This window comes from Odocoileus virginianus, chromosome 33 (genome assembly GCF_023699985.2).
Source record: "Odocoileus virginianus isolate 20LAN1187 ecotype Illinois chromosome 33, Ovbor_1.2, whole genome shotgun sequence".
NCBI lineage: Eukaryota > Metazoa > Chordata > Mammalia > Artiodactyla > Cervidae > Odocoileus > Odocoileus virginianus.
Window position 1 is genome coordinate 29,435,290 of NC_069706.1, and position 21,694 is coordinate 29,456,983.

At 38.5% G+C, this 21,694-nt stretch overlaps 1 protein-coding gene across 5 annotated transcripts in view; it reads right to left on the reverse strand.

Moving 5' to 3' along the window:
* AUTS2 (activator of transcription and developmental regulator AUTS2) overlaps positions 1-21,694 on the reverse strand; it is a 1,185,004-nt gene that overhangs the window by 868,793 nt on the left and 294,517 nt on the right. The window lies entirely within an intron of this gene.

Below are 21,694 nucleotides of genomic sequence, written 5' to 3' on the forward strand. Positions count from 1 at the left end.
CACTAGGAACTGACTTGACCTGATTTAACATTTAGAACACTCCATCCAATCACAGAAAAAAAATTATGTGCTTCACAAGTGCACAGGGAACATCTATAGGCCATATTCTGGGCCATAAAACATGTGCCAAAAGTCTTTTGAAGTATTTAAGTCACACAAAGAAATTTTTCTTTATCACAATGGAGTTAAATTGGTAATCAATACCAGAAAGATCTTTTGAAAATCCCCAAATACTTGGAAAGCAAATAACCTACATACTTCTAAGGAATTCATGACTCAAAGAAGTCACAAAGGAAATCAGAAAGAAATTTATACTAAATGAAAATGAAAACAATCAGAATTAATGGGATGCTGCTAAAGTACGATTCACAGGGAGATTTATAGCATTAAATGCCCATATATTAGAAAATAAGTACGATCTTAAATCAATGACCTCAGTTTCAACCTTAAAAAACTATTAAAACACGCAAATTATGGAAAAAGGAGGAAATTAGTGAAGTTAAATACAGAAGAAAAAGAGAACATCAAGGTAACTAAAGCTGATTCTTTAAGATGATCAGTAAATTGGTAAGTCCCTACTCATACTACTGTAAATGACAGAGGCAGAGAGAGGTAGAGACCGTATACACCAATAAGGGATAGAGAATTACTATAAATACTACAGATATTAGATTATAAGGAAATATTATTAAACAAATTTATGCCAATAAATTCAACAACTTAAATGAAATAGAAAAATTCCTTGAAAAGATGTAAATTACCAAAACTGACTCAAGAAGAAATAACACAGTCCAATTTTTGAAAAAGAAACTGACTATTTAATTTAAATTTTCCCATAAAAAGAAAACTCCAGGCTCAAATGGTTTCAATGGTCAATTCTACCTAACATTTAAAGAAGAAATAGTAATAATTCTATATAAACTCTTTCAAGAAATTGAAAAGGGGGGAATATTTCCCTATCCATCATGAGGCCATCACCCCTGATATCAAAACGACACAACGACATCACACACACACACACACACACACACACACACAAACTACAGGTCAGTTTCTTTTTTCCAAACATAGTTGCAAAGACTAATTTTTAAAATGTTACCAAATCAAACAATACACTAAAAAGTATTAGATCATGACCAAGTGAGGTTTACCTAGGAATACAAGGTTTAACATTTAAAAACAAATCCATGTGAATCATTATATTAGCAAACTGAAACAAAAATTTTCACATGATCTGCTAAAAGGGAAAACCAACAAGAACCTACTATACAGCACTGGGAACCCTACTCAATATTATATAACAACCTAAATGGGAAAAGAATTTGAAAAAGAATAGATAATGTGTGTATTTATATAACTGAATCACTCTGATGTAAACCTGAAACTAACATGACATTGTCACCCACCTATACTCAATAAAAAATAAAGTTTCTAAAAATAAAATAAATCCTAATAGAGAAATGGCATTTGATAAAAACCTAGCATGCAATGCTCACAAAATGTCATATTAATTAAGAATATAGCAAAACATTTTCAACCTAATAATGGACATCTATTAAAAAACCTACATCTAAAAAAAAAAAAAAAAAAAAAAAAAAAAAAAAAAAAAAAACCTACATCTAACATCGATTTAATAATGAAAGTGCTTAACACTTTCCTCTCCTAAAATCAGAGACAATGCAGGCATATCTGCTCTTACCAATTCTATTAAATATGATGTTAGAAGTTCTAGCCAGTGAACTTAGGAAAGAAAAAAAAAACCTAGACTAGAAGTTTTTCTTAAAAAAAAAAAATGCATCTACTCACTAAAAATATGACCATCTGTGTAGAAAAATCAGAATCTACAAAAACTACCAAAGTGATTTAGCAAGGTTGCAGGATACAAGATGAACAAAGAAAAGTCAACATGTTTCTATATAGTTCTAGCAATGAACAAAAGGAAATGAAAACTTTAAAAGAGTACAATTTATTACACCAAAAATATGAAATACTTAGGAATAAACTGGACAAAAGACGTGAAAAACATGTATATTAAAAACTAGAAAATACTGCTGAGAGAAATTAAATAAGACCCAAATAAACAGAGGTAATATATACTATTTAGGAGTTAGAAACTCTACTATTTATAAACTGTTAATTCTTCCCAAACTATTCTACACAACAAACACAATCTGAACAGACATCCAAGTAGGATGCTATGTAGAAACTTAACAAGCTGATTCATGTCAATGTATGGCAAAAACTACTACAATATTGTAAAGTAATTAGCCTCCAATTAAAATGAATAAATAAAAAATAAATAAAATTCATATGCAAATACTAAGGACCTAGAACTGCCACAACTGAAAAAGAACAAAGTTGAAGGTCTATCACTCCTCGATTTCAGAACTTATAATAAAGTTACAGTATTGGCAAAAAGACAAATAGATCAGTGGTATACAAGAGACAAACCCACACAATATGGACAACAGATTTTTTTTTTACAAAGGATGAAAAGGCAATGTAGTGAAGAATGAATGGCTTTTTCAAAATGACTTTGGAAAAACTGGATGTCCATATACAAATGAAACTACTTTTGACCTATACTTCTCACCATAAATATAAATCAACTCAAAATGGAACATTTACCATCTAGTTCATGTTAATGGTGGCTCAGTTGTAAAGCATCTGCCTGCGAATGAAGGAGATAAGAGTTCGATCCCTGGGTCAGGACCATCCCCTGGAGGAGGAAATGGCAACCCACCAGTATTCTTGCCAAGAAAATCCCAGGGACAGAGGAGCCTGGTGGGCTACAGTTCATGGGGTCACAAAGAGTCAGGCTTGACTTTGCAACTGAGCACGCAAAAAAATAGGGAAGGCAGGAGGAGGAAGTGGCTTGGCTAACTATTCATAGGTTTGATTCAGCCAAATACTTAGTACAGGCCCAATGTCTACCCTCCTTTGGTAACTGAGAGTCTAACAACTGGTTGTTGGTTTGGTGGCTATGTTGTGTCTGACTCTCAACTGGTTCAGCTCAGTTCAGCTGCTCAGTCGTGTCCAACTCGTTGTGAACCCATGGACTACAGCACCCCATGTTTCCCTGTCCATCACCAACTTCCTGGTTAGGTACTTTCAAACATGTAAACTAAAAATTCATTTCTCTCATATCTTTTTTGCTTTAATACATAAATCCTTATGGAAACAACAGCAACATTGGTTTCTGTTTAATATAAGAATAAGAAACCATCTGAGGGAATGGAATATATAGGAAATATTAAAAACAGGGTACAGAATCAACTGAGAGATAATTCTGTCACCCATGCCACCAACATCCTCTTCCATGAACCCAGGTTACCTAGATCATATCCTAATATAAGGTATGGACTCTTTAGGTAAAAAGGTCTTCACTGAAAACTGGTGAAATCTGTAAGGGAAGAAATGTTTTTTCTGGCACATAATATGACAATTTCAATTAAATCAGGAGTTTCTGAGCTGGCCACAGCCAAAAATCACTCTGAGAAGTGAAACAGTTATGGGCCATGTTAGAGCACAAAAGGTCATTTTCTTCCCACATTAATGCCTATCGTATGCGTCAATATTGCAAATCAGAGCCTATATAGTCAACATGCTGAGAGAGGCAAAGTTTAAACAAGTCATTTCTAAAGTCTTATAGAGAAATCTGAGTTAATAGGTCAATTTGTGCTACTTGTAGCACAGTCTCAGTGGTAAAGAATCTGCCTGCCACAACAAGAGACAAAGGAGACACGGGTTCGATCTCTGGTCTGCGAAGATTCCCTGGAGGAGGAAATGGACAACCCACTTCAGTACTCTTGTCCGGGAAATCCCATGGACAAAGGAGCCTGGTAGTCTGGAGTCCATAGGGTTGCAAAGAGTTGGACACAACTTAGCAACTGAACATACATGAATATCACCAGATTAAAATACATTTTTCTTAAGAAGAGTGAAATAAAGAGTTAGCTTAAACAAGCTGAATAATAATGCAAATAGATTTGAACTGCCCCCACAGAATCTTTCCAAGAGTATAGAAAGAGCTAGTTGTTAACAGATTTGTAATAAATTTAACACAAGTCTAGCTCAGTCACAGCAGAGGATAAGATGGTTGGAAAGCATCACTGACTCAACAGACATGAACTTGGGTGAACTCTGGGAGATGATGAGGGACAGGGAGGCCTGGGGTGCTGCAGTCCATGTACTCACAGAGTCAGATGCAATTTAGCAACTCAACATCAACTGGCTTAGCCAGAGATCCAAGCTTTTCACAGACTTAAATGCAGAAGGTCCAAAAACCAAAGATGATGTACTCAAATTCTACTAGTGCAGGGCAGCCTGCACAGGGCCACTCAAAAATCCCTGGGGTTGTCAACATTTACTAATCATAACATCATCAGGAAGATCCAGATTTCCTTAACGTGTCCTAAACTTCCTCATTCTATTTCCCACCACAATGGTTTTGTTTCATTACCGGCCCAAGTTATAACAAAAAAGTTAAGAAAAAAAAAAAACCAAGTCTAACACTAAATTTAGAAGATACACATTTCTTCAGACAATCACAATGCATACTGGTTTGGAAATTTTGCCTTTAATCTCAGGAATAAATTTTCACAATTGACACATTTCTTTTAAAAACTCAATTCAAAAAAGACAATGACAAGAAAAACACTTATGCATTTATTTTTATTAGGAAAAATTCTCACGTATTAACAATAAGAAAACAAACCACACACAACCCTCCATCTCTGAAGACAAAGCCAGAGGGAGACCTTAATGGTGGCAGCTCATAAATCCTAGCCCAAGATCACAAATACAGCTGTAAGAAAACTCTCCCAAGAAAAATATACGGCATTAGAAAAACCACCAGGGAGATTAGTGAGAAACTAAGAGCGTATCTATCATTCAACAACTTTTCAAAGAGAATTTTTCACAGTTTATTTACTTTAAACTGTTTCAAAGTAATTAGGTAACCCAAGGACGAAGCCCTGGAAAATAGAGACCCATCTCCTATATTCGCCTCATGGCTCTATAATAACAACAACGTTTGGGACATGTGGAATGCACATAAACCATTTCCTGAAGGAAGAGAGCTCATTTGGAAAAGGGCAGGAAAGGAAACCTAACACAATGACCACTTCAGCCAAATGACTGCTGAGCAGTCCCAATGAAGTGACACTGTTTCTTACAAACTGCATTCACTCTATAAAAATGAGGTACAGGGAAGAATTTTCTAAACCAGAAGAATCAATATACTTGCCCCCAAATTTACTTTCTTTGAAACTAAAAAACTAAAATCTGGTATGTCCAAGAATATAGGTTGGTGGTTTAAAAAGTAACATTTAGAAATAATTTCACTGTATTTCTTCAAATGAATTATTTATAAGAAGCAGATTTTCATGATTTCAATTTGAAAGATCTAAAATTACAATTCTCAGATAGCTGCCAACAGGTATGGCCTCTAAACAAAGATGTCATACCATTTCATATTAATCTCTTCTCAGCAAAAGGCTTTTATCATCTGCTAAAAACAGTATGCGTGAGCCCAGTCCATTTAAGGTTTTTGAATCTAATGTCCCTACTGGGATATACAGTGGTCTAATAACCAGATGCACATCATAAATTTTTACCAAAGTCAGTCATTACTGCAAAGCAGAAACTCTGAGGTATAGTTCTTTGTACTTATGATATATTTAAGTGCAGGTTCATGTAAACTAAATTAATAATATCAAAGTCCAGGTAATTCATGATTTTTAAAATCTTATTTATACTTTTAAGGAAAAGAAAACTTTAAGTATTCTAACACAACTTCACACATACGACAAGTTCCCTGTGTTAGAAGTATACATCCTTTTCATTACTGTTCAATCATAAAAATTGAGGGTCAAAGGGAGTCAGTAAGTCAGTGAAGGACAATGTGTCAACAGCAAGACAGAACCTGTAACCCAAGACTCCTGATTCCCAGGTACCTTCTCTGATAAAGTATTCATAGAGCCTGAACAGTATAACAGCAGACATACGACATCCTATTCTTTACTGAATATGCTCACAACTGCCCTCTTTCCTTCTAATTAGCTGTAGTGCTTAAAATATATCTGTGAGTTGAAAGTCATGGCCATAAGACAATGAGAAGACAGCTTCTTTTTCTGCCAGCTGTCTACATGTAACATCTAGGAGGAAAATCTCACTGCCCTGAATGAAGATTCCCATAATTATTCAAAGAAAAACTTAAAGAGCACTTCTCGTATCAATAGCCACAATCTGTCCTCAATTACCTACGTATCAACACAATATTTCAGTGTCTAATACAAAAAGTGTAGAAGGGGCCTATCTAACATTTTGTTGTCATTGTTTAAGCCGCCCAGACATGTCCGACTCTTGAGCTACCCCATAGACTATAGGCCACCAGGCTCCTCTGTCCAGGGGATTTCCCAGGCAAGAATATAGGAGTGGGTTGCTATTTCCTTCTCCAGGGGATCTTCCTGACCTAGGGATCAAATCTGTGTCTCCTGTAATTCAGGTGGGCTATGACCACTGAGACAGCAGATATGTCACCTGTCTAATACAGAAGCGTTCTAGTACACTTTTTTGGTTGTTTCCCACTCTTTGAAACACAGTCCAATCAATTTTACACTTTGGCTCTTACGTGGATATCAAGGAAAGAAGATGAACGAGGTTGACATGCTCAAGAACAGCTGAAGGACCCCACCTCAGGAGATGTAGGGAAAAACTATTCCTTATCTCGTTCTTTTCATCAACAGTTGTATTTCTACCTCCAAGAATAGCCATTTAAAAGGAAAGTGGAAATGGGTAGGGAAACACAGCTTTTAAAATGACTGCCTCATACTGCAAAAGCAGTTCACCTGTAACAAAAAAATATCTTAAAAACTATGCTGATTTGGAATATAGCAACTTTGGTAGAAATAATAAAGACAATAGATTGCCTTAAAAAAAAATTCTATCAAAGTTTTAAAAAAAGAATGTGGAAGCTGAAGTGAAAAAGTCCAAAACTAAAATCACAGGATCCCAGTCCAATGTGCTATTTTCAACTAATATTGGGATTATCCTTGCTTTATACCTTGACTCATTATTAAGACAAAATATGAAATAATTACACCAGGGGAACTACAATACGGTGCTCACTTCAGATAAACCTTTTAGCATATTTGTGGTCACTTTCTCAGGAACTTTATTTTAAAATAAGCCGATATAAACCATATTTTTAAATCTTCACCAAGTTTATACACCTGATTGGTAAACAGAAATGTCCTTGTATTTCTAATAGTTTTACATTTCAATATTAATGTAGAAGAATAAAAACATTCAGATCATGTGTAGTGTTTCTTGGTTTGAACCCCTAAAGAATTCACTCACACAGAAGCACAGGTGCCTCTTCTAGAGATGAAAAGCCCCCAAAGAACTCTCAGTACAGGCATTCCTTGACTTGGCAACTCACCAACTTGAAAAACACTTCCACTAACAAAAGTCTTCAGATACCCCCAACTGTCACCCCAATATAAATGCCCTAGCAAAGACCACCATGAAAAGGAAAGCCTGTCTTTTTAATGCTTTGGGGCTATTCCCCTAAAATTTGTTGCCATGGTCCTCTAAAGTTTTTCATTTTACCTTTCCTGTACCACATGAAATTCTACCTAATTGATAATTTTCCTGATTCAAAATGTGTCCTTTCAAAATGTAAGTTATTTCAACAAGTGGAATCATCCATTTCTGATTTAGTAGGACTGTGCTTCTCACATATAACTCAGATCAGACTCACTAAGATGAAGTGAACTCAGATGTGTCAGGGGAAATTAGGGCAGAAGACAGTTCAGGAAACAGATAAGGCTGATGTGATAGAGGTACCTACGCAGGTCAGGAGGCACACTAACAGGAAGATGGTGGGAATTCCTAAAAGGCACAAAAATGGGTGCATCTCTATACTGATACAAGGACTTTTAGTTTAGCCTACAAGTAAAGTTAAATCAGTGAAGACTCCTCAAGCACGTAACATGATTTAATTTGCATGTTGTCAAGATTACTTGAGGAGGAATTTGGAAGATGGATTGAAGAATGATGAGATTAAAGGCTGAGAAGCCAGGAAGGAAGCTACTACAGAGAAGGAAGACCTGAACCAATGCCCTGGAGAGCAGGGTGGAACGTGGTAAATGAAGAGGGACAGATGAGAAATACACAGTACATAAATCTAGAGGATGTGCAAATATGTGGAGTGAAGAGGAAAAAAAGAGTATGACTTCCAGGTTTCCAACATAAGCAGATTTATGGCTTGGATGTTTAGCAGACGCTGTGCATGTTAAAACTAACTGAGGAAACTGAAGAGGAAGAGCAAATTTAGGACTATTGTAGAGTTCAATGTGAAACATGATGAATTTGAAACATTTATGAAGGATTCAGGTGGGGAGAAAAACAATTAGTACCTGAGTTTATGAAACTAGAGGCTGAAAAAAAGGTCTGAGTTGGACATTTAAATGGAATTTGCAGTTAAAAAGACTGAATCCATCAGAATATAACTTCCTCCAATGCAGAGACTTTTGTCTCTGCTATATGTACCTAAGGGCTTCCCTTGTGGCTCAGCTGGTCAAGAATTGACCTGCAATGCAGGAGACCTGGGTTCTAACCGTGAGTTGGGAAGACCCCCTGGAGAAGGGAAAGGCTACCCACTCCAGTATTCTGGCCTGGAGAATTCCATGGACTGTACAGTCTATGAGGTCGCAAAGAGTCAGACATGAATGAGCAACTTTCACTTTCACTTCCCTTTCATATGCACCTAAAATTACATCTGCCTATAGGGGTATACGGTCAATAAATATTTAACCAGTGGACACCAAGGGAAAGAAGGGAAAGTGAGTAGTGTGAGAGGCAGAAAGAACTCTATGGAATAGTTTTGTTTTGTTTTGTTTTGAGAAACTCACTAGGAAACCACCATTTCTAACACTTTCCAAGAAAGCTAGTATTTTTTCAAAAGCAATTTAAAAATTATCTTCTAGAAGAAAAACAAATAACCTGCCAGTAAATTTGGAACTGCTTCTTTATCTGCTCCTGGGATCACTAACTGTACCAGCTACCATTAGTAATCTCAGTATAAATTTGAGGCCTAAATACCTACACAGATAGTCCTTTTAAATATTTTAGAGTATCTGAAGTTCTACTTGCATAGAAAATTACTGTCTACCTTCAGTAAACAAAAATGACAAAAAGTGAGATATTTTCTGCTTTGTGCAGATTAGCATAAAAAGCTCTGTCTTTGGACAACAATATGATGCTTGCATACCAAGAGATTCAGTGCAAGAGGTTACAATCGGGTTAGTAACCACAGCAAAACCATTTCTAGAAAACATACCTATTTGTGTGGTCATGTAAAAAATATGGCAGTTCCTGGAAACACTGGCGCTCCATTAAAATTTTAATAAAATTATTGGGTCAAGTAATTCCCGGTAACTTGCACCAGAAGTCAAAGTGTGAGAATGCCAAAGCCTTTATTTGTAAAAGTAAGAACCCAAGAGAACAGATAACACAGCACTGTTTCTAACAGTTACTAATGCCTTCAGCAGGATAGAGCAATATTCTCAAGAGTTTCTTAAAAGGCTGAGGGAGATGGTGTGGTGGGAAAGAAACAACTGTAAAGAACTTCAGTAGGAAAGTCTGCAGTTATTCATTCTCTAAGAGATGCTCAACCATGTCTCCCTCGGAACTGCATTTAATGCACCAGTCTTGGCCTCACTTACATTGAGCATTCTCTACAAGATCAGGATCGCTCTACCAAGCTGTAAACACATCAAAGGCAGAGGCGTTATGGTTATACATCCTTTCTGCTGTATCAGAGTCTGTTATGTAAGGTTTGCATACAAAGAATGTTCAGTCAATGTTTGCTGAAAGAGCAACTATGGGGAGAATGAATTAATTAAGACCTCTTAAAATAGAAATAACATCAAACTATTTTCTAAAGTCAAAATATTTTAGACAGAGGGCATGTGGGACAATAATTTTACAGTGCAAAGACATGTTATTCAAGCCTTGATGCTAAAAATAGTTTGCACTTTTATGGTAAAAGAGGAGAACTTCACACAAAATATTTGCATGTAAAAGAGGACTCAGTTAATTCCACCTCACTCCTACCCACCATCCCTTCCTTCTCTTCTGCATGTCTAGCCTCTTTCAGATTATCTCTGAAAACTGGAAGGCAGCAGGTTCCCTGGGCCAGCTTTTCCTGGCTGCAGTAGCAATTTCACTACACTGATGGCCAGGACACTGGGATGACAGACTGCTGCTACATTCCAAGGGAGAACAGCAGACGCCATCCACCATAAGGGCACTGATTTCTTCGATTAAATTTTCGCCTGGTGTGTATCTGCTGATCATCAGTATCTCATTTTACATTCATATCCCCAGAGAGGGAAAACAAAGGTCATACTGCATTGCCTTTTTTTTCCCCCTGCTGTAAGCAATTAACATTGGAATGCAACAAGAGCACATATTAGCAATGCCATCAATTGGAAAAATAATTATTATTCCAACCTCCAATCATTCAAGTTTGAATTTATGACGCACCTTCTTCCACGTGCTAGGCAATGTGCTGCAAACAATGGTGGAGAAAATGGCTATGGTATTTTGCTTCAGGAGAGTCTGGAGTCCAGCAGAAAGGGCAGAAAGAAAACTACAGAATGTAAAAATCTATCATTATTAACCATGCTAAGTGTTATGAAACTAAAAAGGTGGGTGCAAAGGATAAGGAACCAAGGGCAGAGCCTGGAGTGAACATTATGTCAGAAAAAGCCTCTCCGAGAAGCTGACATTTCAGCTCAGGCTGAAAGGACTAGAAGGAGCCTGTCATGCAAAGAGCAGTGGGAAGAGCACTTCAGGCTGGAAAGAACAGCCTGTGTAAGGTACTGAGGTGGGAGAGAACTGGACATGTTGGTAGAAATGAGGGAAGGACAGAGGGGCAGGACCCAGAGGGTAAGACATGAAGCTGAAGACACAGTGAGCTGGTGAGCCAGGCACAAGAGCCCACAGGAGTCTGAACTTTAATCTGAAGACACTGAGAGGCCACAGAGTGGATTCACATGCGGGAATAACATGATAAATGTAGATTTTTAAAAGTTTGCGTTGGCTGTGGTATAGAGAACAGATTCCAAGGGCTCAACACTAGAAACAGGAAACAAGGAAGGCATCTCAGGTTTTCCAGGCAGGGATATCCTTGAAACAGGTTTCAAGGCTTCTACTTGCCTACGGGCAAAACAAGCTCGGGCCCCTTGTCATGACTCAGACTAATGTCCTCAGGTAGCCTGACTGTAGGTGGGGAGAACGACATGAATTCAACCAATTCTAAAACAAGGTACAAAATGGAAAAGGTCAAAAGTGAATTAGAGTGAGTGTAAACCCAAGTTTTCCAGGAAGTCCTGATTTATGCTTATTATTACAGGGTAATTATTAATATTGATCCCTTGCACTCTCGGAAATGTCCTACGTTATAGGCGACAAATTTTGGGGTCACCCTAGTTATAAACAGAGGATCATGGGGTTCTGAAGAAAATGCATATAATTTTGAAAGAAAAAATCATAAAAGCTTCAAGTAAGAAGTCAAGTCGTCATTGAAGACAAACAGGACTACTGAAGAAGGCTATTGCAAAGGAAGAGACCAGCATACGCTGTTCTTAGCAGAGTGGAGGAAACACAGGGTTCATGCAAACAGCAGCAAATGCAGCAAGTTTGGAGTTTATGGAGGGCTGGGAGAGAGAGACAAGGCAGGAAATGTATCTTAGATCAAACTTAGGACCCAGAAGGCCTACACTAAGGGGGCTTTGATTTTATTTCACTGGCCATGCAGGGTCACTGAAGCTTTTAAATAAGAGACTACAACAACCATGAGCAAAGCAATGCTGAACTATCATAAGAACCCAGGCAGAGGATGAAGGGATGTTGTTGCTTCAGTTGTATCTGACTCTGTGCGACCCCATGAACTGGAGCCTGCCAGGCTCCTCTGACCATGGGGTTTTCCAGGCAAGAACACTGGAATGGGTTGCCATTTCCTCCTCCAGGGGATCTTCCTGACACGGGGATGGAATCCAGGTCTCTTACCTCTCTTGCACTGACCGGCAGGTTCTTTACCACTAGCGCCACCTGGGAAGCCCCAGGAAAGGTGATCAGCATAAACGTTGAGGGGAAAGGACCAGCATGATCAAGGGAGCAAGAATCCAAGTAGCAAAGGCATTCTATAACTCTGAAAGTGGTTTCCCATACAATCCTGACTGGGTTGAGAAGCAAGCAAGAGATCTTGGAGGGAAGGAGAGAGTGAAATGAAAGTCAAAAAGCTGAAAGTCTGCTGAAGGCAGACTCTAAGATAGAAAAGGAAGGAGCAAGAGGAGCTGTCAGGTTTAAGAAAAGGCAGAGAAGAGGAGGGTCAGGATCATCACGGTAAAGTTTTACTCCACATCCTTCTCTCTCGATATTCTGGTGTGTCAATTTGTCTCCTCACGCCAGCTAGAGAATCAAGGGTAGCTGGCTTAGATTCCCTACATGATCCCAGTCTAACCCCCTTCACACATACCTACACAACTGAAGCCCTGGCTGCCTCACCATAATCCTCCCCATTGCCACGTTGATTTGAGAAATACAGATTTTAGAGTTTTAATCTGAGGAGACAGGAGGCAGGTGACAATAAATTATGCACATGGGCTGCTTGAGTTTCAGAAAGCACCATTCAATTCAGCCTTCTAGCAACGTGAGCTGGGCCCATGACCCAGCTTTATGTGTCACCCAAGAGGCATTATGTCTTAGGGAAATTTGATGACAGCAATTTTCTTTTACATCAGAAAGTCCTTATTAATAGTCTTATTCATACAGTGTGATAATTTCATTAGCAACTGTTCAGGAGATCATTTTGTATTCATCTCTGGGGGAACAGAATTTGTAGTCTCATAGCAATGCATTAAAAATAAATGCTACCTACTATTGACACATCTCAGACAATTGTTAAACCTTAAGTATAGGTTTTGCTACTTAAACAAAATTTCTTCTGAGGGCTTTCGTTCTGTTTGGTTTTAGAAGGAAAATATTTCCTTTTGAATTTGTGGAACCCAAACCAAAAGTTCAAGTATAACATTTTATTGTGTCGAAGCTTTCTTACTAATGAAAAAAATACTTAATGCTTTTTAGGCACAATTGATACAGAGGCAGTATTTTCAGATTTCATTCCCATCTGCCCCTTCAGTACCACCACCAAATACCACTGATTTTTATAATATGGAAAATTTTAAAACTTGTAAACCTTAAGAGCAAAATACCAAGAAGAAGAAGAGAAGAAGCAGGAAATTAAAAAAAGAGTAGTGAATAAACTCCAGTAACCAGATGTATAAAAAGCTGTGTTCTTTCAGGGAGCTGGTAGATTTAAGGCAAGAAGAATACAACATAACTCTGCTACTAAGACTACATTCTAGTAAGCTATCAAAAAGCAGGCATTTGGAAAATATTCACTTTTTGTCATGTAATTTCTATAGTATTTGGAATTAATATTTCTTTTTTTTCCAATAAAATTTTGAAAAAAGAATTAGTAAATATGCAGAATGAGAATATGGTCCTAGGATGGATAAAATTATTTAGAACAGGATATGGTTTTTAAAACTTTAAGATCTGTTACAAGTTTTCCAGATAGCACAGTGATTTCTCTTTCATACAAATTAAATAAAAGAACACGATTCAGTTTACTCAAAGTATGTCTCTTGCAGCTCCTACACTGGGGTTGCTTGAGGAACTTGCTGCCATACTCTGATCCCCACCCCAAAGACTGGCTCCACCAGTCAGAGGTGATGACCACAAATCTGCAAAAGCCCCAGGGTTGTTCTGGCAAAGGAGGTCCAGAGACCATCCTGTTAGCAACTTTATTCTGTATGTTCCCATCCGCAAAATGCAGCTACTTGCTTCTCAATCTAATTCCAGCCAATCTCAGCCTCTCAGACCCCTCATTATCAATTAGGACCATCCAGCCTCGCATCACGTAACTTCACGATGTGCGACACGAGTGCTTCCTGAGTAGTCACAGGTGCACAATGGTCACAGAATGACCGGCGACAACAGTGTCCTAGTAGGCAGTGGCTCGAGAGAAGTGGCAACTTACTGCAGAGTCGAGACCACTGAATGTGGGTCAAGTGTTCCCTCAGGTCCCGCGGCAGAGCTCGTCGGGCTCCTGAAAGACGCCCGCTGGGCCTGGACAGGACTTCCCCAAGTTTGCGAGTCACCGTGACTCCTCCCGTGTGTGTGTGTCTTCACAGTGACTAGCACGAGGACACACACTCCCAGGTGTGAAAACACCTTGAACTCCTGCAAGAATTGTGTTCTATCTGCCTGGTATAAAATCATCATCAAGAGACAAAACGCTCCAGAGTTAATTTAGAATACCCAAACAGGTTCTTTTAAACATCATTAGGGTACAGCAGTATCTCAAGCGCATTAAAACAGTTGGGTCCCTGTGGCAAGCCAGGTCTAATGGGACTGAGGGTTAAGTACAGCAAGGGGTATGTCGTCAAGGTCCCCTAGCCCCTCAGGGATTCTCTAAAAGCAGCATCAGTCCTACGCAAATAATGCATATAATTCAGATGGTTTCGTCTCACAGCATTCACTGAAATGTTCAGGGAAAGCTAAAAAGAATGCAGTAATGTATCTATCTTCATATTTAATTAAAAAGAGAGCTAACAGCACTTCCAAGAGGGAGGTCATTCCTTGTTCAGCACAAGATTTCTCTGTGCAAAGTTATTTTGAAAATGGGCAATAAAACAATTCTTCACATAAACACTTACAAAAGCTACCATTTCAGAAATGCTACTGACGCTTTCGCTAACAACTCCAAAGATGAGGTACAAACGACAATCCCACAGCTGTAGGCGGCCGTAAGAAAATCAACATCATCACCTACTGTCAAAGTCTAATCAAATCCTCCATCTTCCTCTTCTCTCATTGTGCCTGGAGGCCTCAATTGCCTTCAGCAGAATTGTATGATAGGAAAAGGTTTATAGGAAGAAAAGTTGTATGCAATACCTGGAATAAAACACCTCAAAGTTCAAGAGATGAGATCATCATTTTCGTCTGCACAATAACTATATGAACAGCAGAGGAAGAAAGAAGGAAGATATCCTACAAAAAACCAACAGTGATTACTACAAGATGTTAGTGGATTTAAAATAAGAACGTTACATGGTTATACACATTTAAAACGAACCATACGAAGGTGAGCCCCGGGCAGATGGCTTGGTTTCCAGCCCAATGAGTGCACATTTGGCTCTCTGGGCAGGATGAAACATTCAGCTCTGCCTGTGTGTACATACTGAATCTTCAAACGCACCTTCAGCTTTTCCTTCTTGGAAAAACAATTACAAACCGGGCCTTAAAATATCCAACAGTTCTCAAGTAACATTTACCACATCACATTGCCTGGGCCTGCCTTAAAGCCCACCCACAATTTCATTTTCAATTAGCAGCTCCTCGAAAGGCAGTAATGAAAGCAGTTGCTAAAGAGCATTCAGATGTCACTGAGAGACTGCAAACCCAAACTGTAAATAGCACATTGTGAGTCGCCTGTCACCACCGTCAACTCCCACGGGAATCTCGCAACACGTGGCTATCACCACCATCTGTTCATCTCCCCACCGACACCACTGCAAACCACGCTGCCACCCACCCACTCCTGCCTCCCACTCAATACCTGTCATGTGCAGACTTGTGTGGAGATGGGACGGCTTTAAGCGGAGATTAGAACGCAGAACACATGGAGGCTTATTTCACCTTCTGAAGCTAAGATCTGGCCACATGCAGACAACATTATATCTTCAGAAGAGGGAAAAGTGTACATTAACACAGAAAGGCAGTTTTAATATAAAGAAAGAAACGGAGGATGTCTATCCTCATCAACTGTCAGAAGTGTAGTGACTAAGTCCTGTAAAGAAAAAAACATGGTGTGTCACCCTTCAATCACCAGTTTTGTAAGAATTTCCAACAGGTACAATTGAGCACCATTTCCGTCAACACCCATGTTACTCTTCTAACAATATGTAGAATATTTAAATGGCCCTTAACAAAGTTACACACACACATACGTATAACAGATTCTTACTTTGGGATTAGCGAATGCCACTGTTTTATGAAACAATTTCTACAGGTTTCAAGATCACTCAAGCTAAGTTACTGCCCATTTTATCAACTTGCAGTTCCTTTTCCAATTCAGCCTATTTTCTTTGTGTGGGTTTTATTTTATGAGGTTGATAGTCAATGTGCTATGTCCTTTTTTAGTCGATTTTTACTAAATTTTAATTAAGAGTTATATATGTCACTTGGGATAAAATTTATTACTGGCCACTTCACTCCAAACATCTGTCTCACTGAAGGCAAGTGATATTTATGCTCCCTCTTACCAACATGCTAAGAGGACTTCCTGGTGGCTCAGACGGTAAAGAAATCTGCCTGCAATGAAGAAGACCGAGGCTTGATCCCCAGGTTGGGAAAATTCCAACCTAAGAATAGCTACCCACTCCAGTATTCTTACCTGGAGAATTTCATGGACAGAGGAGTCTGGTTAGCTACAATGGATGGGGTAACAAAGAGTAGGACACCACTGAGTGAGTAACACTTTAGCAACATGCAGAGCTGATGAGACCATATTCCAGACAACAACGGAAGGAGTCAAAAGACACAAAACAAAAATCTGAGAACTCACAGAATAGACTCACTGCTTCTAAATGCCCCCCCCCAAAAAAAGAAAAAGAAAAAAATAAAAAATCTTCATACAGTTTGTTGTTATAATAGTCCGAGGTTCCCTACTACCAAACAAATACCTCCAATATAAAATACAACTAATTCTCAATAGAGACCAGCCTGAGTTGGAGGCTTCCCAAAAATCAGATGTTGAAAACTGGCATCTTATCCTTATTTCAAGTCAATCAAGATTCCAAAAGTAATTACAAGCCAGTCTCCTCCCCACTCTTGCTCCCAGTCTTTTGTGTTTTTATTCTCATTTCTGTAGTTTGGGCAAAGAGAAAACAGTTGTGTGCAACTTAAATGCATCAGAAGGTAAAAATGAAGAATTTTCTTTAATATATACTTCTGTAACCTTCACATGACTATACTTTTTAAAAAGCAAATGAAATCCCACTTTAACACATTAAACTTGAAACTACAAAGCATGAAGTAAAAATGATTTAATTGCAGTCCACATTTTTTGATACCAGCTCAATATACCTTCAGTCATTTAACTATTATAACAAATGTATTTATGAAAGAGCACCTAGCAAAGTTCGTGTCTTTTCATTACTAAAGTATAATACCTAATTACATTAGTGTTTCAAATGCTCTGATTTCCAGAACCCTGTAGGCCCTAGAGTCAAGCTGGATAAATACCTGTGTGATTTCAGCCTGGATTTCCACCCAGAACTAATCAGCAGGTCTTCCGCAATCTGACTTGAACTGGATCTGTTTAATCAAAGTTTTCCATTATAAATCCTCCTTTGCAAGTGAATTTCTGCTAGTAACAAATGTCATGTCACCGAGGAGTCTTCCAACAATCTGAGTTCGCTGAGATAAAGGATCCACCTACAGTAGTAAATGCTCTCAAAGGTGAACAGTGTAGCAAGACCTACTGCTTCATCAGGTGGGTACAAGCTCAGCTGGTGGCGTGAATCTCCCGGGCCCTTGACCAACACAAACACTTACTCCAAATAAGGCGAATATGCAATGCCAATTCACAAAGCAGACACAGACACGTGAAGCTCTAATTCTAAAGACCTGGCACTGGGATCAATCCTTTCTCTTCCTAGAAATCAATATACATCTACACTGGTATCCACGGTGTCAGCTATTAATTCTCTACCAAGTTTGACTCCACCATAACAGATTTTCAAAGAAAGGATAAAATGTTCATTCCTTACAAGCCAAACCTACCCAGATCAACCTGTATAAAGATATTTAGACCATGAAAAACATTCTCACACGAGCCATTCTCACCAGCAAGGTTAGAGTCTAACTGCTGGGCTCCTAAAATAGTCACAAATCTCTTTATGTTTCTCCCAAAGTGTTCACCTACTGCTAGAAGCAATCTCAATAGGTTGCTTCTCTCTGGGAAATTCTGTCCTTAGATGAATGGCTTTTGGGAACTTAAACTTCAATTAGGAGGGAGACTCTGGTATTTATTTTAATGATCCATCCTGGTGTCTGTTTGTTAGAAAAGTTCATATAACCTAAAAATTCCTCCTAGTTCATTTAGGCCTATGTCCTCTGATTCAGTTCATACTAGAGAAAGAGAGGACAGATTAATGGCCTAAATGGAGATTTAGAAATATTCACTTGGAGCCAAATCTGAGAGTTCTCTGAACCCTTATCAACTTTTCCCCATCGCTTCTCTATTTTTAAAACCCCTTGGCTCTCAGTGTTTACAATGACAAAGTGTTAAAATTTTAAAGCACCCCCTGTGGTGTGGAAGTAAGACATACTGAAAGAAAACTAAACTCAGAGCCCTTAAAGGAGTTAAGTTTTCCCGAAGATTAGCTTCTGCAGAAGTTAAGACTTGGTTGGAAAGTTTGGCAGCCCATGATTTCATTGTGTTCTTTGGTAGTTTCCCAATTAAGAGAGTAAAGATTCTTACGCAGAGGACCTATCAACCTCTGTTTTGATTTTCCTACTCCTAAGTCAAATTGGGGAAGGGGGGAACCTACCATATCCTTATTAGTAAGAGCCAAAACTTTGTAATATAATGTCTGAGTACTCACATCGTGAGCAAATAATTCTGCATAGGACAAACATAAGCACAGGGAGATGAGAAAGACATGCACTCTTCTGTATAACAGTTAACTTGTCCCTTCCTTCATTTTTTTAAACCCTTTATTAAAGTAAAGTTTTCAAATTTGCCATATAAGAAAGTGGAACCCTTTTATAAGACAGCTACTAGTTCAGTATCTTCTAAGTCAGTATGTATTTATATTTAAAAACATAACCCAACAGGTAAGTTCCACTGGGGTAGCTAAGTGCTAGTTAAAAACACTTTAACAGTATGGAAAAATTTCATGAGAAGTGAGGTTTTATAACCAGGCAAGAGGTGGAAAAGGGGGGCTAGTTTCAGAACTACACATCTCTCTTAAAAAAAAGTATGTAGTTGCATTCTCACAGTAAAAAGATTAGTTGCCTTCAATGAAGTTTCAGAAAACAAACAAACAAACACCTTTTATTTTCTCTGCACTGAGGAGTAACATTGTCCAACAGTTACGGAAAGCTCCACATTAAGTTCCTTGCTTAGGGAGTACCAATTCCTAATAAGATTCAAATCTAACCCACTGTTGCCAAATCAAAAATAAAGAATAAATTCTCACCTCTTGCTGCCCTCTTTCATTTGTGGCTCTTGCAATTTTATCACTCCCTCAATGAGAGGCACTGATCAACAATCTGTTACTTTAGAAATTCTCCTCAAGGCCCACTTTCATCTCAAGGTCCCCTCGCAGCTAAAACAGTTAAGATTCAGCTACTTTATCTAATAAGACGCAAAGGTGGGGTGGGGTGGGATGGATGGAGTGGTGGAATTAACTGTGATGTGTACAGACATCTGGCATGGTAGGAAAGCAGTCTCAGACACTCTTAGCACAAGTTGTGGAACATCTCCTGTAACCATTAAACACATGTGTGTGTCATCTTTTACCAAGGGTCATACAACGGACAGCCCTCACCTGGGCTGACATAACCAGGAATGCATCTCATTCTCTTCCCTTAGTGTTTTCACAGGGCCAACCAGTTACAGACCTCAAAATTAAGTTACTTTCAGGCCTATGATGATCTTCCATTAGAGATTTCAGCAACACTATATATTCAGTATCTTTGTGTTATTCAAAAACTTAATCATGGGACTGAGAAACCTTCTAGTCTAAAACTCTCATTTTACAGATGGGCAGCAACAGTGCTTTGCTCAGGGCTTCATAATAGCACATATGATGCTAGGAATATTATAAATAAAAGCATTACAGTTTTACCTCAATTATCAACTTTGGTTTGCCTTCCTACTAAAAAAAAAAAAAAATTTAAATTGGATAGTATACTTTGGCATCAACACTGAAGATAAGAAAACACCACTTGTTTTTAAAACTCTTACACGGGCCAAAAATACAATTCATTCTTTTCTTCTCCGTGATTCAGACTAATTGCTTTTCAAATATTTTCCCTGAAACAAGGATAACTTTGATTTCAAATACCATTAGTACCAGAAGATTGATCATTAAGACCAAAAAGCTACTCGAATTTGAGACAGACGAGTCCTAGCCTTCTTGTAAGATCATAGACTCTTTCAACTAGAGGACAAAGTAGAAAGAAGAATTTTGAGGAAGAACAGAAAAGTCAGATCAAGCTTGGGAGTAAGAGAGTCAAAAATAAGGAACCACAGCTCTGTGGAGGCTCAGAATTAAACTGATTTCTTGCCTGAAAGGGTAGGAAGCCCCTCCTCCCACCCGGTGGGAGGGAGGACCTCCAGGAGAGGCAGTGGTCACAGGGCAATCTCTGGACATTGGAAAAACCACTTTTCCCACATAGCTCACAGGGAGAGGCTTGGTTTGCAAGTAACAAATACCACAGGCACATTATCTTTTTACAGAACCTAGACCTCACCCCACTTTCTGACCAAAAAAAAAAAAAAAAATTTTTTTTTCTAATCTTCATCCAAATGTGGTTGCCTTTGACTTTCCAAGTTCTTTTTCTATGCTCACTGTACTTGGGAGTTTATCCTATTTTCTTCTTGAGCTTTCACAGGCCATTTCTATAACCACAATCCCTCCCTCTGACCAAACGAGCCCATGAACTTTCTAAAAATACTTGTAGATTCCCTGTGCCCCATGACCTGGAATCCTTATATCAACCACAGGAAGCACAGAGCAGGCCAGAGGAATCTAGTTTAAACCTGGCTCTGTCCCTCACAGTCACGTGGCCTCAGACAAGTCACTTTATTTCTGTAAGCCCAAGTTTTCCTATCTGTAAAGTAACCATAATATCATATCATCTCCTCACCAGGGTTGTTGTGAAAATTATAGATCATACTACAGAAACTCCTTCACTGAGTGATTACTGTGCTATGTATTAGACAAATGTTAGTAATTACTTTTATAACTCCAATCTGGCATTTTATTTGAGGACAAAGAAAAACTGCCAAATGTGTTAGAATCCAGAACACTTTCCTGAGATGCTCCTGAGTTCATGCTTAAATCCATCGCTCCACGTATTTTCTCAGACATTTACCCATCAAGTTCAACTCTGACACCAAACTGCCCACTAAATCTTTCTAGAGTTTCATTTTTCCAAACTTTTGACTAAAATTCATCACCAGAAAAATGTTTTTGATTCTTTATAAGAATGATTTTCAAACTGGCTTGACCATTATCAAATGGGAAATTTCTAAGACTACAAACTTCTGTGCCAAAATGCCTAGTGATTCTGATTCATCAGGTTCTAGGGTGAAGCCAGGAATATGTTTAATAAGGCTCATGATATGATTCTAATCATCTGTGAGGTTTCAGAACCACTGTTTTGTATGATCCCAGATCTTCTTGCTCTGCAGAGAAACATCTGCAAACTAGAAATTACCTGTTCAGCTTCTAATTAGCAGCACCTGCTCTCTGAACCACACTCCTTTCCTCTGCTTCCTTCAAGAGACAGTCAGTCTCATCCCGTGGTCCCTCCAAAA